This window comes from Lissotriton vulgaris, chromosome 5 (genome assembly GCF_964263255.1).
Source record: "Lissotriton vulgaris chromosome 5, aLisVul1.2, whole genome shotgun sequence".
In the NCBI taxonomy this organism is placed as follows: Eukaryota; Metazoa; Chordata; class Amphibia; order Caudata; family Salamandridae; genus Lissotriton; species Lissotriton vulgaris.
The window spans coordinates 931,227,786-931,246,311 of record NC_141693.1 but is presented as its reverse complement, the minus strand read 5'-3'; the positions used below and the strand labels follow the sequence as shown (position 1 = coordinate 931,246,311).

Below are 18,526 nucleotides of genomic sequence, written 5' to 3'. Positions count from 1 at the left end.
GCCACCTATGCCATATGCTCTCATCCACTGTGGCTGTCTTTGAACTGGATTTATTAAAATACAACATGCACCGTCAAAGGTTGCCGATGTGAATGCAAGCCTGTCAATGATGACCATTTTTAAACAACATTTTTCAAAAACCTTACGGATATATTCAAAGAGATTCTTTTTAGGTTGGATAGCTACTAATGTCATTAGTACCCCTGAAGTCTACAAGAAAACACACTGTTACCAAACCAAAAAAAAACATGGGTGTAGAATTGCCATCATCTAAAAGGACATCACCCACTGCACGACCTCTCAGACGACTCAACCGCTATAATAGAGCATCTCAACTTCCAACTCAACACAGACGGAAAAGGTACCATCAGGGGCACCCTCCTCTACAGACCATCAGGACCTCGCCCCAGCTTCTGCAGCCCCATCCCTGACCTCATCACCCTAGTTGCCATTAATTCTGAGCACTATATCTTCCTTAAGGGATCTTAACTTTCACCTCAACAACCCCACGGACACCAATACAACCAACTTCCTGGAAAGCATGAGCAACATCAGCCTCAAGCAACTCTTCATCGACCCTACCCACATCGCAGGACACATGCTTAACCAAATTTTTATGTCTAGTGACAGTCAAGTGCACTGATGTCTCGCAGCTCACCTGGACCGGCCACTACAGCATCCACCTCACCATTTTGGAACCTACCAGCACTGACACCATGCCCCCAGCTCTGCGTACAGAAACTGGAAAAAGACACAGAAGACCAGTGGAACAACACGCTCCACTCCCATCTCCCAGGCACAACATCCAGCCAAGAACAGGCTGCAAATAACTTCTTCCAGTGGATCACAGAATGTACCAACACAATCACCCCTGCCAAACCAGACACATCCAGCGGATATGCCAGAAGAGACAGCTGGCTTACAGCGGAGCTGAAATCCACCAAATGCATCTGACGGCAACTAGAAAGGAAGTGGCAAAGCAGTATAGAGACAGGAGGCCACACCACCATCAAGACAGCACTCCACCAGTACTACCGCCTCCTGAAAGAAACAGAAAAGAAAGCCCTAGTAGACCACATAGAAGCCATCACAAATCACAGCGTGGGGCTCTTTTCTATCGTGAAGGAGTTCTCCAACCCCCCAGCTGCCGGAAACCACATTACCCCCTTTCAAAATGTGTGTGTCACCCTGACTGACTTCTTCCACAACAAGATCTCTGCATCTATGAAAACTTAAAACCGCAAGCCTCCATCGCCGACAGCCTCAGCCTGCTCACACCCGAACACAAAACCCAAACACCTGCTCACCCATTGTGACCATCTCATGACTAAAGGCACAATTTTCATCATGAACGCCATGCACTCGGGAGCACCCAGAAACCACTGTCCCCACCACATCTTCAACCTCGGGAGCAAGACAATTGTTACGAGCTCAAGAAAGTCCTGAAGACTTCGCTTACCTCGGTCTCCTTCCCTAAGGGCTGGAAACATGCTGAAGTGAGGCCCCTCCTGAAGAAACCATCCGCTGACCCTGCCGAATCGAAGAACTACAGGCCCATCTCCCTGCTCCTGTTTGCAGCAAAAGTTCTTAAGAAGGCAATCAGCCAGCAACTTACAGAACACCTAGAACACATCAACCTAGTGGACCCCTCTCAATCCGGATTCTGAGCCAACCACTGCACTGAGACAGCCCTGATTGCAGCCACTGATGACATCAGAGCCCTCCTGGACTGCGGCGAAATGGCAGCTCCCATCCTCCTGGACCAGTCAGCTGTCTGCAACACCATCTCCCATCACAATCTGTTCAAAAAGACTACACTAAATCAGAATCCAGGGGTACGCCCTCAAATGGGTCGACTCATAACTTACAGGAAGACCCCAAAGAATGTGTCTTCCGGTGTTCACCTCGGAACCCAAGGTGATCAGTGGCATCCCCCAAGGATCGTCCCTCAGTCACACCCTCTTCAACACGTACATGACCCCTCTGTCCAACACAGTCAGATCAGCCAGACTTAACATTCTCCTACGCCGACAACACCCTGCTCATCCTCTCGCTGTCAGCAATTCTAGAAGGGCCTCAAGACTTGGCTGTTCGAATGAACAGACCACCACGAAACAGCAACTCCAGCGCCTTGAGACTCATAGAGGTTATTTGCTGTGCTTTAAAACTCCTTCCATGATTGATTGAATGTCATGCATCCATGGCAGCCCGCTTTGAATTCATTTGGAATATTTTATTAATCTCATACCATGGTGGCCACTTTAGATGCTTGTGTAATCATAACTATTTATCTCCCATAAAAGCATTGACAAAGCCAGTAGGTTTTGCTGCTGTGACCTATTGGCTTGTCTGTTATGGACTGTCTCAAGCAGCAATCAGATGTCAGGAGACCTGTTTTCGGCTATTGCAATGTGCCAGCTATAAATCTGCTTGGTTGCCATCTTATTTCTTGAACAGAAGAAGTAATATGTTGCTCTATTTCTTACATTGCATACATGCATTGCATGTACTGCATACATTGCCTGATTCATATTATACGACTTCAGTGACAGATACAACGAAACAATTAAGCTTTTAACATCAAATGTGTTTTGTACATTTTCTTGCAAACTAAGTGCCGTTTTTGCCTCATGGTCCTACATATGAACTGCATAGAATCTTGTTAGTCAACACCCCTCCTATCCCTCACTTACCACATTTCCTCTACTATCTGATCTTTCCCCCTTCTTCCCTTTGTCCCGTCTCATTGATCCTCACTCTGCCCCTTCTCTCATGCACCCTCTCATGCACCCATCAGCAGATCCAGATTACATTGTTAAATAGTTGTTCTCCCATAATATAGAAAAATGTTTACACGTTTGCCATTATTCTTAGCCTGTGCATCCACTCTGCTCATGGCCAGTGTGCATTTTATTTTTTCCAATCATTCGATATATGCGGTCCATTATATAACCTATAAGTGAATGTCTTTAAAGGTCATATCAATGTTCTCTTTTTTTTGGTATTCACAAGCAAATCATTTAATAGTAACTTAATGACTGCACATACTCCGACATCGGGGCAGAGTACTCCTAAAAAAAAATATATACTTGTGCTGAAAAGATGTCCTGTAATAGATGGAGCCCCTTCATCATGAAACTGCGGTAAACAGCCATTTATTGAAGCCGCTTAGGTTTATCACTGGACTCAGACTTGTCTTTTTTTTCTACCTTGAAAAGATTTCTCAAGAACCCTCATGTGTGTAAAAAAGTAGGGGACAATTAGTCCCTTGTCCAGGAGAGCTGTTACCTCTTGGGTAATAAGGTTTTAGTTTGTTTCATAATAGATGGGTTTTTGGTTCTGGTGTGAATTGGAATTCCATATGACTTTCTCTGAAACCTGGAGACCGTTTGCAGAACCGAAGCAACCTGGTATTTCCCTCCATCTGTGAATGAACAGCCTCAACAAACTTCCCACATGTGGTAGGCAAGAAGGGGTACGCCTTGCCTGTAGTTCCTTCTGGGGCGTTAGCTACATCTCAGAATCTTTCTCTGCGTTCCAGACCAGCTCCTCTTTTCGGAAAAAAACTCCAAATTTTTTCCTCGTCCTAGAGTTACCTTGCTCTTATCTTGATGTTTGATATCTCTGAGAGGCTGAAAAGAAAGTAAGGCTGAGCACCTGATTTTCTCTACCGGCCCTACCAAAAACCTTCTTCATGGTTTGTTGAGCCTTATCCAAAAAAAAAGTGGTCACAGATGTAAACAGTTCTTATATGAAGGGATTTCTGAAAAGACACTCTAATGGCACCAGACCTGCCTCGGAAATTGCGAGATCACCCAACTTGGGATTTATTTTATATCTGGAGAGAAAGAGCACAGTTTGCATTCCCAGAAAGCATATAGACCTCTGTGCCTATCCCGACAAGATGACTGAGGATATCAAGTTGCCAGTATTCTAGGCCTCCTCTGCTTTGTTTAAAAGTTGTGTTAGTGGCCCCCAGATAATTTAGAAGCTTGACTTGGTAGACGTTCCAGGAATGAGCTATCCCTTATTTGGGGCCCTTTAGGAACTTGGATATGAAGGTCTCCATATTACCATCTATTTCGAGAGTCTGACCACTTTATCTTCAAAGATTGGTCTTCCCAATTTCGCCTTCAGCGGCCCTAACCTCCTTGGCCATGGGCTTTCTTATTCTGCTGCTCATGTACTGGGACACTTTTGCCACCAGTGCCCATTTGTCTGAGGGTAGATGGTAAATGTCTTCCGGATCCAGCATGCTAACCTGCCCTTGGACCTCTACTGCTCCCGCTGTAGGAGAACTCTCCAACCTGGAATGTGTGGGACCCTCCGGTCTCCATGGTCTTCTAGGATCTGTTCATCTTCCGAGTCCTCATCACGGTCAGCCGATTCTTCCCCAATGTCGAAACCATCTTCAAGCAGAATACCTGTTTTCTGTTGGGGTAGTACAAGGAAATTTGTGATTAGAAGGGTACACAAGTGTGCTATTTTAAACATTCCTATTTAAAAACGCCTGTCTGAGGCTTTCAGAGTTGTATGAACGAGGGAAGGACCGTGCCTTGGCCTTGCAGTGAGTTCTTGGAGCTCTCTGAGGTTCAAGCAGCCCAAAGGGAATAGTGCCATCACCCAGTGAGGGGGATCATGCTGCGCTTGGCCGTCGGCAGTAGGATTTTCCTGCTCTAGAGCATGAGACCTTGCTCTTTGGTATGACGCATCAGTAGAGTCGACCATATTCATCTTGAATGAAGGAGAAATTGCTCCTCCTAAATGTCTTTATTAGGACTGCCCTTCCTTATTCCTGCCATGTTTATCAGGAGTGTATATCATTTTAAACTGGTGAGGAAAGAATGTATGGCCCACAAACTTCTTTGTTAATGTAGGAAAAGAAACGGGCTTTTGCCTGGTATTACCCGTTTGATATATTGGGCTCATGTGAAAAAATAGGCCTTGCAAGACAAGTTCAGCCTCTGCGGAAAAAGAAGGGGAAATCGGCACACTAGCGTTCATGTCTGCTGCTAATACATGCAGGCAATAGTATTGACAAAGCTCTGGACTCAAGTGTAGTGAAAGAATGCACATTTCGGCCCCAAGACACCAAATTATGGTGTGGAATCTGTCTCCTCTCTGATACCTTAAGAGGAAAGCAGCAGGGCTCCTGACCGATCGAGCCTTCGCTCACAGTGCCCCTAGAAGTGTCAACATGTAACCATGCTTCTGTGATTCCGGACTTCTGCGAAGCTCTCTGTACAGCGGGGTGGGGACCTGAAATACACTGCCTTAGTTCGCTGAAATTAAATTTACTAAGGGCTCACAAAAGAGGTATGCGCCACAGCTGAAAGCACACATTTAAATGTTACAATATTTGGAAATAAATTGGGTACAGCATTAAGCTTGCATTATTACTTGAAACCAGTACCATATGACATAGGCAGTTGATAGATTTTCTTGTATAGAGTTGCATTTCATACGGAAAGTCTCACAAACCTGCAGTACCGCTGAGGACAAATCACCATCCCTTCCCTGCAGCCCAGGTGAATACCAGACAGAAGGGTCGGCCAGGCTACACTTCTTGGCCTTGCATTCTGGGATCTACAGTGTTGAAGCGAAAGGTCGTTCTTCCTCTGAAGACTGGTGTATATAAATGCTCCATATTGAATGGGACTTCAGCTAAAGCTTTTCTTAAACTAGCAATCAGCAAATCCAACCAGTCTTACCTGTGAAATGCTTTTGTCAACCTATTGACTTTCCTAGTGCTTGTTGCTGATAATAAAGAGTCTGCAAAACCAAAAAACAAGCTGTTGCAAAGCAATAGGTCTCGCATTTACAAGAGTTTGAGCTATTGGCATTGTAAATGATAATGCCTTTTAGTTAAATGTTGTTTTTAAAACGGATAAATAAAAGGCATTGTCATTTACAATGACAATAGCTTAAACTCTCGATAATGCAAGATCTATTGCATTACAAATGCCTTCGGCGCTCGTGCTATAATTTTCTTTAAAGTGTCCGAAGGGAGCGTTTTTCAGGCAGTACAAAGCTATTTGAAAATATAGTGCTGGAAGGCTGTAATGAAGGCCTACGATTAACAACACCCGTAACAGGCGGTGTTGCCATGGGAGGTTACAAAATAAGACCAGGCAGAACTAGGGAGAGACTTGAAGTATTCTCAATAATTCCAGGAGAGAATATGGTTCTTTAAATGAAGTTTTAATCCAGGAATAAAGGATCCCATCCACATACAATGCCAGCAGACATCAACTGACAACAATGGAACATCTCTGACACTAGCATTGACATAGCTAGTGATGTACATGAGATTCTATTAAAGCTGTAGAGCTAAATATCACACATCCTCCTCCCTTAAAACAAATGAGAATGTAAAAATAAATAACTAAATAAGATATAATAATTACACAACATAACAAGATGTACATATTATACAAAATCAGTAAGATAACCAGGCCTTTTAGACACACGTGTAGAAGACCTAATGTTACCAGAAACATTTGCTCTACCTTTCTCCAAATTCTCATCCTTGGAATCAAAAGTCGGTCCATCTTGCAATTTCCTTCTAACAACAACAATTCTATTTAGATTCCATATACGATGATCTTGGGTTTGCACTGCATTGTTGAAAATTTTGATAACTTTAATAGGCTTCATAAACTTTGTTTCAGAAGAACCCACCATGCCAGGTCGTCTCACCATGACCATATCTCCAACACAAACAACAGTTTTTTTTACATTCTTTTTAACATCAAAATATGCTTTTCTACGTTCTGCCTTATCCTTCTCATTTTCAAGAATTTCATCATTGTTGCACACACATTCTTTACCCTTGGACACTTCGTACTTATTAACCCAGAAAGGTTCAACCTGCGTGTTCGGAATTCTCCCACGAAACAACAAAAATGGAGTCTTACCAGTTGTGGCATGAGGAGTATAACGGTATTCCTCTACCTTTTCTAAAACACATTTCTTCCAGTCAGCGGACAAATTTTTAGCTAGACTAATAGTGTCCTTAATTACTTTATTAAATCTCTCAACCATACCGTTGGCCTCGGGGTGGTAAAGAGAACAGGTCTTGTGAGTAATACCCTTAGAGGATAAGTAACGCTCCATTTCTTTGGAAACAAACTGCACACCGTTATCTGACAAGATGGTTACCGGAAGACCTTCTCTGCAGAATAATTCACTCAAGCATTGAATAATTCTACTCGAATCGATTCCTGACAAAAAAAACACCTCTGGCCATCTTGAGTACATGTCTATAACCACTAGAATGAAAACTTGGGAATCTCTATGTTGTATAGGACCCACAAGATCTAGAGCTATGTCCTGCCAAGGACCATTAGGCCTTCTTCTTAAAAACATCGGTTGTGTGTGTGCACTGTAAGACTTGTCACTGACATTACAATGAATACAATCCCTAATTACTCTTTCAACCATTTTGTCCATACCCGGCCACCAATAGGACATGCGAAGCCTCTCCTTACTTTTGGATAGACCTGAATGAGCAACATGGACCAAATCAATCAAGTCCTTTCTAAGACTAGATGGAGGGATCAACCTCGTCCCACGAAACAGTAGGTCATTGTCAACAGATAATTCACTACGTACCGTCCAAAAAGGTTTAGTCAGAACAGAACCAACTTTGCAGCTGACCCAACCAGTTCTCAATAAAGATATAATCTCACATAGAGTAAGATCTTTTGCTAACTCCTCAGACCATTTTTTCTCAGATAGAAATTCATAATCCACAGCACACACCAACTCATCATCTAGATCCAAACAATCGTTTTCCAATTCTCCACTAGGAACCAAACGAGAGAGAACATCTGCTATTCCATTGTCAACACCTGGGATGTATTGAATACCAAAACTATACTCCTGTAGACCAATAACCCACTTTGATATCCTCCCAGAAACCAGATCCAAACCTTTCTTGCTAAAAATCTCTACTAAGGGTTTATGATCAGTATAAACATCGAAGACCAAACCCCAAAGAAATTTCTTTAGCTTCCTTATTGCCCAAAACACAGCTAATGCTTCCCTCTCTACAACAGAATAACGAGTCTCAGCATCCCTCAAACTCCTAGACAGAAACATTATGGTTTGCATGCCTTCTGGACCATTCTGCTTCAAAACGGCACCCAATCCTTTTTCACTCGCATCAGTGACTAGAATAGACTTGAGTTTAGGGTTAAAGCTTTTCAACGCAGGGGCACTATTTAATCTTTGTTTGATTTTAACAAACTCGTTCTGACATTCCTCAGACCACTCAAATTCCACACCTTTCCTCAACAAACACCTCATGTTTACTGTTAATTCAGCAAATCCTTTGACGAATTTTGCATAATATTCTATCATGCCTAACAGCTTCATGAGTTCCGATTTATTTTCTGGTGCCACCATTTTGTCTATAGTGTCTACCAATTCGGATTTGGGTTTTACGCCATCACGTGAAATGTTATGTCCTAAGTAATTAATGGAATCAGACCTAAACTTACATTTACTTGCTTTTACAGTGAGATTGTGTTTACTGAATCTTTCTAATACCACATTCAATGTTGCATCATGGTCAGAAATATTATCTGCAAAGATTAACACGTCATCTTGATATATACAAACGCCTGAAACATCTTTTAACACCTTTTCCATAACACGTTGAAACACAGAAGAAGCAGAGACTAAGCCAAATGGCATCCTTTTGAATCTATAGGTGCCAAAAGGCGTAATGAAAGAAGTAAGATCTCTGCAAGACTCCTCTAATTCAATCTGGTGATAGGCAGAGGTAAGATCTATTGTGCTAAAGACTTTAGCATTTCCTAATAAAACTAATAACTCTGCAATGTTAGGTAAAGGATATCTATCAACAATTACACATTTGTTTAATTGCCTGAGGTCAATGCATAAACGCAAATCTCCATTCGGTTTTCGCGCTGCGACAACTGGGGCCATCCATTCACAGCCTTCTATTTCTTCAATTATGCCATTTTCCATGAGTTTTCCAATTTCTACTTTCATATCTTCTTTTACAGCTAAAGGTACACTCCGGACTTTACAGCTTACCGGAACAGAGTCATCTCTAACTCTTATCTTATGTTGATAACCTTTAAGACAACCTAGAGTTTCTTTAAAAACATTAGGAAATTTCTTTTTTAATCCACATGTGAATTTATCTTCTAATGACTTCTCTTCAATTGATTTCTTGTCATCAATTACTTTTTCTTCACCATTTATAACATGTTTTTCCTCCTCATTAGTCACATTGAGAACTCTATCTCTTAATTGTATGCAAGGAGTGGCATTAGGATCTAAATATACACCCATATCACCTAAATGAAACCAGCTGATTAAACTGTCACCTTTCTTTGAGACATACACTTTACCGGCTACATACCTAGACTTATACTCTATGAGACCCATAAAATAACCATGTAGTTTTATAGGTTTTTTGTCATATCCCAATGGAATAATGTCAGGTTTCATAAGGGAAACCTTACCTTTCAACTTCTTGGTGAAAAATTCATCAGAAACGATGGTAATTTTGGCACCAGAATCGAATAAAACTTTAGTTTTTTCACCCTCAACTAATATTTCATCAATAGGATCAGGTTTTTTACGTGAGACCCCACCATCGCCAATGGCATTAACCACTTCAATATCACAATCAGATCCTGAAGAAGTTCTTTCAAAAATATCTACCTCCTTTACCTTAGATCTAATTTTTGTTTTGCACAGAGAAGAAACATGACCCTTTAACTTACATTTGGAACATGTTTGTTTTAGAGCAGGACATTTCTTGTCATTTGCTAGATGACCTGGTTTCCCGCATCTGAAACATTTGAAATCAGAACCAGATTTTTTGAACTCTGGTCTAGAGGCATCTTTAACATATTTATCATTTTTAGTTCTTACCACCTGGACTTTATTTTCTTTTTCAGCATTCTTTTTGATTATAGCCACACATTTAAGAGAATGCTCAATACGCTTGGCAATAGTTAATACTTCATCAAGGGATGGCTCATCCTTTAGCCATAATTCATCTCGAACTTTTTCTATCCCACAACCAAACATAAATTGATCACGAATACGTTCATCAATTAATGCTCCAAATTTGCATGAAGATGCAAGCTTTCTTAAACGGGTTACATAGGATTCAATAGTTTCTTCATCATTTTGCATACATTTAGTGAATTGATATCTTTCAAGAATAGTACTAACTTTGGGCAAAAAGTGTATATCTAATTTCTTTATACTAATCTCATATTCATTTAAATTATTTGCGTCTGCAGGAGAAAGATCAGGCAAATCATCAAAAATATCTTGGCCTTCAGATCCTAGACAATGAAGCAATAAAGAACATTTTCTCTCAGCACTGAGAGAAGTCCCACAGACCTTGGCATAACGTTCAAAAACCACTTTCCATTTTTTCCATTTAATTGGAGGTTCACCAGGGCTAGACAAAAAGAATGGAGCAGCTGTAACATTTTGCATAGTGTTAAATTCAGTAAAACAACAAAAAAAAAATATTATGACTTGTTTTTGCGAACTATTGCCCTTGTTTGACAAAATATACAGGAAATGCAATACCCAATCAAAATGCACAAACCAAAAATGTATGAGCCAATCAAATGCTTCGTATTGAAATTTTTCAGAATAGCTGCAGATGGCTGAAGATAGCAAAGAAGAGAAGGTAATATTTAAAATCCTTCAAACAATAGGTATTACTTTGTAAATACTGGTTATAGTTTAAATGTGCCAATAGCGTAGAAAAGGCTATTTGTTTTCTTCAGTGATAATCCCTTTCTTTAAGCTTGGTTGCACGTAGTAGTAATTCTCTTCAAGTTTGGCTGCACACGTTTTAGTCACACGCTAAATTGTTAAGAAGCTACAAATTCAGCTGCACACGTTTTCACAATGAGATCTCTATATACTGAGAAGCGGCAGTCTTTAACGCTCTGGTGATCGCGTTTTAATCACTGTCAATTGGCAAGCACGCCGCCTTCACGAAGAGTTTGTTTATTCAGAGACGATGTGATGACAGCCTTTTACAACTCAGCCGCTTGTGCTTGTGTTTGAAGTTCAATAGAAGTCAATTACCAAGCACGCGAGCGAAAATGCCATGACGCCGCTTGTGTTAAATTACGTGTTTGAATTCAATTAAAGGCTGAGCTCGTTTTCGGTCATTTCATTTCTTTTGCGCAGATGCGGAAGAGGCTGCTCGCGCTTGTTTATTTTTAATTGAGGGTCGCGCTGGCAGGAATAACAGCTGAAAGAATATTACGAGCCTTTTAACGTTTGAGTAATCACTTGGTTGCTCGCGCTTGGCTCGGGGTACTTTCAGAGACGGCAGAAGGCTGCTCGCGCTTGTTTACTTTTGATTGAAGATCGCGCTGGCAGGAATAACAGCTGAAAAGTCTACGAGCCTCTCGCGCACGGCACCAATAATTAAACACTAATGGATTCCACGTTACAAAGATTAAAACGATGTCAAATAGTCGGGAATCAATTGTTAAAAAAAATGAGACAAGGCTTAAACAGGAATAAAGGCTGAAAATGCAAATCCAAGCAAGTTTAAGCAATCAATAACATTGGCAGCTCGCAGATCAGAAGATAAATAAGGGCTTGAGTAGAGCAGAGAGTTAATTCAAAGTTTAACAGGACACAACATCTACTCACGAAGTTTACAGTCAAGATTATTGATGTTGGAAGTTGATATGATTGATGCTGGTTGCCAGTTAATGAAGGTTGATTTGTTCATACTCCTCAGAAAAACTGTTGTTAGGATCCATGTATTCCTTTAGAAAGTTTCCAATGCCGACTACGCCAGTGAAGTATTCTCAATAATTCCAGGAGAGAATATGGTTCTTTAAATGAAGTTTTAATCCAGGAATAAAGGATCCCATCCACATACAATGCCAGCAGACATCAACTGACAACAATGGAACATCTCTATGACACTAGCATTGACATAGCTAGTGATGTACATGAGATTCTATTAAAGCTGCAGAGCTAAATATCACAAGACTACTAAGCCTATTGACCAATGAACAGTCACAGTTTACAGTGGATAATGACGCAAGCAATTAAAAAATATGGGCAGAGTGGGCGGAGCTTCAAGTCCCTACATACAGCATGCGTAGCAAGCTGGTGGACAATTTTTCTGTTTGTTAATTTATTGTGCCAAGATGTTGTACACTGGCCATTGTAAGCTAAGCTAAAAAATGTGCTGAAGCACATTCTGATGAAAGATAAGAGCAACCAGTTAGCAGCTGCCGTGCCCATGTAAAAAGAAAAATATAACCGTTAACAAAACAAAACTAACAGAGCTATCACTTGGGAATCACGATCGGGAGAAGTGGAGGAGCAGGGCATTGGGGTAGTGTTGAAGTAACTAAATGCTGCCAAGCAAAATTGGGAAGAATCAGTGTTGTGGTCGACCTCCCAATTCTGAGCACACCCAGATAGATTCCCTTCGCCCCAAGAGAATAATGCATATTGCACCCCTTTCGAGAAAAGGAAAATGGACAGGTCTCTCACTGTTCTCTGACGAGTTAGTCAGATTCTTGCCAGATAAACTTATCTGCAGGGTTCCATGTATATACTTGAAACCACACTTCGGCCCCTGGAAACAGTAGACGAATGGTTGTTTGGTGTTTCATAATAAAAAGTTATTTAATATGTACATAAGGCACTGTGCAGATTTTGTGAAAAGTTTCATTTATATTGGTTCCATTTGAAACAATTGTTTAGTTTGAAGCCTATTACCTCAGTATGAGTGGGGTAGTAGGCTGCCCTTTCTTTTTTAAATTATAATATAGGTCAGCATCAAATGATGATCATCATCTTGTTGCAACGTATGTCTATTTTATGAGCTCTTGTCCTATCAAATACTTTAATTGAGGAGCTATAGCCATTGGGAAATGCTCCAATAAAATTAAGCCTAATGTAATCCATGAAATGACTTGAAATGGTGGATTCTTTCCCATGTTTGGGAGTCATTTTTGATACATTGCTCAATTGGATGCCCCTTTTTCGTGTGTTTATTTGTAAGTATCAAAGAGTGAATCTTGTAGGGTACTAAAGTACACGAGACATGGGAGCATGTATTTTTAAAGTATATTAGGCCAAAAGCCCTGGCACTGTCCAATATAGTGCAAGCAGATTAGGTCAGATCCGCTTTTATAGATGATTTTGAAATTCTATTTTGAAATTGAATATTAGATCTCCCTTCTGCTGTTTATATTTTTTTATTGCCACCAGTAGACGGGGCTGTGAGACTGTAAAGATCAGATCAAATGTGCTCAAATTTCACTCTAGTTCTCTCCATAGGTTAACCCTCAGGCAGCACAGTCGAGAGATTCTTATATACATGATCTGGGAGTTGGTGGAGAGGCAGTCATTGCATCTTCTCTCCTTGTTGAGTTATTTTGGTAAGGTTACTTGTTGCTTAGTGCTCTTTGTGAAAGGACCATTCATGCCAACTTGCCACAGCTGCTGATCAGTGAATTGCTAACATATACTTGGATCATGTCATGTGGGAAAAGGAAAAATTTGGCGTTTGGAAATCTTCAGAGAGGATATATGTGAGAAATTAGGTTATATGCGGAGAGGGGTGGAAGCTCCACTGTATAAAAACGGTCCTGGTCAGGGTAAACCATAAAAGTCATAAAATAAGCCTCTGCTTAAACCTCCGGTAGCATGGCACAAACCTGTCCGGCTTATCTTAGTGGGAATGTGTAAAATATTTACTCTTCCCTTTTACCATAAAAAAGGGATAAGGCAACCCAAGAAAAATCCAAAACTTATTAAAATGGAGGAAAAATGGAAAAGATAGCAAAACGAGAAAAAACCAGTCAGTCGAACCGGAGCTATGAGTTTTGAATGTTTTAGCTGAGAACAGCACCAAAAATCACAAAGCGCCACTCACGTGTATCTGGTTGTGCTGGACTGGAGGAAAAATCCCAAGTTCAGGCTTATCGTGATTGAGTGTGAAAATGATATAGGGACCAGGAATACTTACTCTCCTAAGTCCGTGGAGGAGTGCCGTTTACAACGGCTGAGGCGGTGAGAAGGCTGTCAGCACGAGAAGCAGAGCAGGCATTGCGGTTGATGCAGCGTGAAGAGCTTGTCTCACTGGAGCTTCACGTTGGTGGTTTTGCTGTTGGTATGAAGAGGAGGTCCTGCTGGAACCTCTTGTTGAGTGTAGTCAAGTGCCATGGATTCTCAGCACTGAGAGGTCACTTGGTGGTCGCCAGGGTCCCAAAACATTTGTGTCTTCACCTTTTCTTCAGAAAGTGTACACTCTGAATGCCAGTGAAGGACCCAGGAGGCACCTCAAGGCTTCTCTTGTGTAAAAGGACTTGTGCCAGCTGCACAGCCTTACCAGGTCCAGGTAAATCCAGTTGGTGCAGGTCAGTTGCAGGTAGGCGTCTGGAAGCATGTCTTGTCCCAGTAGCGCGAACAGGAGGTAAGCCAACTGACCCTTACAGTCACTTCTGGGGAGCCTGGGTTCATGGGCTCAGGCAAGCAGGTCCAGTCTACTTTCAGACAGCAGGACAGTCCTTCTGAATCTTCACTGGTCAATGTGTGTTCTGATGAGAGGCTCTGAAGGTTCCTTTTATTCCTGGTGCCTTTGTGTGGGGAATTCCCTAGCTTACCCCAAAACTGATCCTGGTCAGTTCTTCCCCCTCTGCTGTTCCTGGGTCCAAACTGTCTGGGGATACCAGGCAGGCCTGGTGTCGGGTTCTTTTGTGGGTTCTGCTGGCGGTTCCCTTTAATGTGTAATGAAGGCAGGGCACAACTCCTCATGTAAATTCTCACCCTCCACATCTAGGCTTCTTTTGTCTCCGTGTCTAAAAGCAATACACTAAACACGGGCGTGCCATGCACATTCAAGTGACCCACATTCATGTGACCCTGTACACAGACAGAAGGCACAATTGTTTTAGAGCCGAAAAATGTCAATCTTCTAAAAGTGGCACTTTCAGAATAGTAATGTAAAATTAGACTTTACCATCAAAGAAGATTTGAACTCGAATTAATTATTTGAGTATAAGCAGCATTTCTCTATCTGTTCTAAACCTCAGTTATGACTTGTTAGTATGATGAGGGATCCCAGTGTTTGGTTATAGGAAAGATTGCCTTACAGCAGTGAAAAACGACTGTGTTTAAAAGCAAGCTTACTTTTTAAATCCACGGCACCCTGCCCTCTGCACCTTTTTATGGCCTATTGTAGGAGTAAATTAAAAAGGAATGTTTAAGCTTGGCAAAAGGTGTAATTTGCCTGGTCAAAATATCAGGTTTCAATTGCACTATACCCTAAGACATGTTTTAAAAGGATGCTTTAGTGGGTAGCACAATGAGCACTGTAGCCCATTAGTAGCATTTGATTTACTGGACCGAAGTGCATGTGGTGCCATACACTAGGGATTTACAAGTAATAGTATACCAATCAGATGTAGGTCAGTGCTACCATATTTAAAATGACATCACAAGCACTTTACCCCTGATTAACAGGAGTAAATGGCTCAGACCCTAAAAGCCAACAAATACAAAGGAGGGCAGAGGAAGTTAAAAGTCTGGGGTGACCCTGCAGAAGGGAACAGGCTTAACAGTGTACATCATAAAGTACTGTACTGGTCAAGAATGCTACCTGAACCGGATTCTGATAACAGATTAGCTTTGTTTGGTGACTCGTTTTAATAAGGTCCGATTAGCAGGCATGGTCAGCTTTCCTAAAACGAGAACGTCAAAGTTCTTGGCTCATGGACACCTATGGGATTTCTCTCTCTGCTCAATCCTATGAGCGCTTTTTTTCCCTTACGCCTTTTTTATCCTGGCTAACCTCAAATATCTAAAACTTCATTCAAGATCTGTAGTGCAGCGGCATTTGTCAATGTATGAACATTAAACTTTACTCTATTGTGCTGTGCTGTTTTTAAATGTCTTGAGGCAGTCATCAAGATTAGAGAGAGCCTTATTGCAAAGTACAGATATGGTAGAAATGGGATTTAGACGTGCCTTGATTTTTTTTTTTTTTTTTTTTTTTTACATTTTTGTGATGAGAATTATTCTTTCTCATGATGTAAATTAACTGTTTATATTGCATTTATTGTGTTTTTATAACTTTTTGTTGAAATAAACTAAACTGATTGATTACCCTTCCAAGTTACTTTAATAGTCTCTTTTACCAGAAGTTGGAATAAATTCTATAGAGAGAATGTCCTCAAAATTAATTTCCAAGGAAGCTATTTCTGATTATAGCAGTTTAATTATTTTGCTGTGACTTCAGATATCATACCTTCTACGCGATAGAGAGTGGTCTGTAAAATAAGTCACCACAGTTCGGTTTTCCTTTGCAAATGCTCCATGCAGAGTTTTTTGGGCCTTTTTTAGGTTTTCATTTTAGATCGAGCCTTTGGAAAATACCTATTGCAAGCTTACAGAGAAGATAGGGGGCATGTAGTCCACCCATTGGTTACCAGTGGTTAGCTTTCATGTCAATCTCAATTGCTTCTTCTTTCATTACTTTTTTTTATCAGCCCTGTGTTTGTCCCTCCGATACGGCATAGCGTCCTTACCATCTCATTGATTGGCTGGCTTCTATGCATCTTCCGTTTGCCTTTACTTTTTTTTCTTTTTGTTTAAACACTCCGTTCGAGTGCATGGGTTGCCCAGCTGCCTCCTTTGTGTTTTCATCCCCCACTCACTCTTGAAATTTGTTTCTGTTCCCCCCCACCTGCACTCGTGTTGCTCTCTGGCTTGTGCACTTCTGGTGCTTACGCCACAACTCCATGTTGTTAATTCACCCATGTTCCCACACTCTTGTTTCTTATCCTTCGCACTCTGTGTTGCTGCACCCCTGTCACATCCCATTTTCGCAATCCCCTTATCTTACAAAAATTATTTTCTGAAGGCTTTCGCAGTGCTTTTCTTTTTTGTGGATCCATCTCGTATCGCTAAGTAAGCATGTGTGTTGAACGTGTGTTCATTCCTACAAAGTGAGGTGGTGGTGGAATCACTTTTTTTTGTTTTTTTCGTCAGCCATGCTGCACAGCAGTCATGATGCTGTGCAGCGTGGCTAAAAATATTAGCAAAGCCAAAAGATCTTGTAGGCAAGACCCCTTTGCCAGTTTACTCAGTCTGTCTACCTCATTACACTTGTATAGGTTCCAATCACGTGTAATTGACACTTCTTTGGTGATTTTAATATCCGTATGCTGGGGCTGCATGGTTTATTGGTTTATGTGCAGCAACATAGAACTTGCAGAAGTTACTCAAAATATCTGATTTTTCCAGTTGCAGTTTGGCTTGATTTAAAAAAAAAATTGACTGGACCGGTCGAGGCTCTGGAGGGCTCACTAAAGAATGAATTGGGGTGGAGTGAACAAGAAGGAAAATTCTGTCTTGAGCGGTTGTTCACTCTGTTGTCATCACACGGCCTGTGACAAGTTCAGGTGGTTCCTCTGTAAACAGTAGTTTTGTAGGGAGAAAGTTATCAACACATTGGATTGATAAGTTCAGGTGACTCCTTGAAGAGCTTTGGTTTTGTAGGAAGAAACGAAACTGCTTTATTGTAAGTACACTTTCCTTTCAAAGGTTTTTTCTTTTGTTTGAATTATTTTTGCGTTCTTTTGACTGAGATGTTTAAAAAGCCAACCATTGGAAAGTTTCAGTGTGTTTATGCACGTACATATTAATAGTTGAAACGAGGAGTGTATTGGCAACACGCTTATTTGTCATCTTCTTAAATGATGTAATCCATGTATTTTTCGTTCCTTAAAGGTAACGAATACCCAAGCACAGCTGTTCTACTTAAGTTTCACTGTGTCTGCACACATCGAGGCGTGTCCTCAACAAGTTTCTGGAGGTTGCCGTGAGGACGCCGCAGGACGAGTTGTTTTTCCCCAGACTGTACCGACAACTTTGAAGTACGAAAGTCACATCACCAGAGCGAAGAGGCCTTTGGATGGTTCTGAGAAAAACCTCGATGGCATGTTAAAATAAATAGACTGAGTGTATTGTTCAAATGATGAAAACAAGGCAAAACACGCACACAGTCCTGCAACGTCTAATGTGTTTGTTACTTTTCTCCACATTGCAATACGTCTGTTGCTGCTGTTTCTTTAATTAAAATATTTCACTAAATCTTGACATTGACATTAACTTGTAAAGAACGAAATGGGCGACGTTGCCTTATGTAAAGGAGTTATGTGCCAATGATGGAAATCTAGAAACAAACGATTGCTGTCTTTGCACTAAATAAAGCTTTTTTTTGCGAAACACAATCCTAGTCATTACATTTTAACACCATATAATCTGTTTGTTAGTCATTGTTCACTTCATGACCAATGTTTCTGATAAATGGTAAGTGCCGTTTTTTTTACTACTGCTTTCACTGTTCATTCACCAGTTATAAGTTCTTTGAACCTTTTGCACTTCTTTCAATAAAACCACTCTCCAAAAAACATCTACCTCATTAGGTTCAAGTCTCAAATAGTATTCTGTACAGGCATGAAGTGAA

At 41.0% G+C, this 18,526-nt stretch overlaps 1 protein-coding gene across 1 annotated transcript in view; it reads left to right on the top strand.

The window, feature by feature from the left end:
- PWWP2B (PWWP domain containing 2B) overlaps positions 1 to 18,287 on the top strand; it is a 137,163-nt gene extending 118,876 nt beyond the window's left edge. The window contains exon 3 of the mRNA XM_086922537.1: positions 17,788 to 18,287. The gene's annotated coding sequence lies outside the window, so the exon portion shown is untranslated. The remainder of the gene's footprint in view (positions 1 to 17,787) is intronic.
- Positions 18,288 to 18,526: the final 239 nt, after the last annotated feature.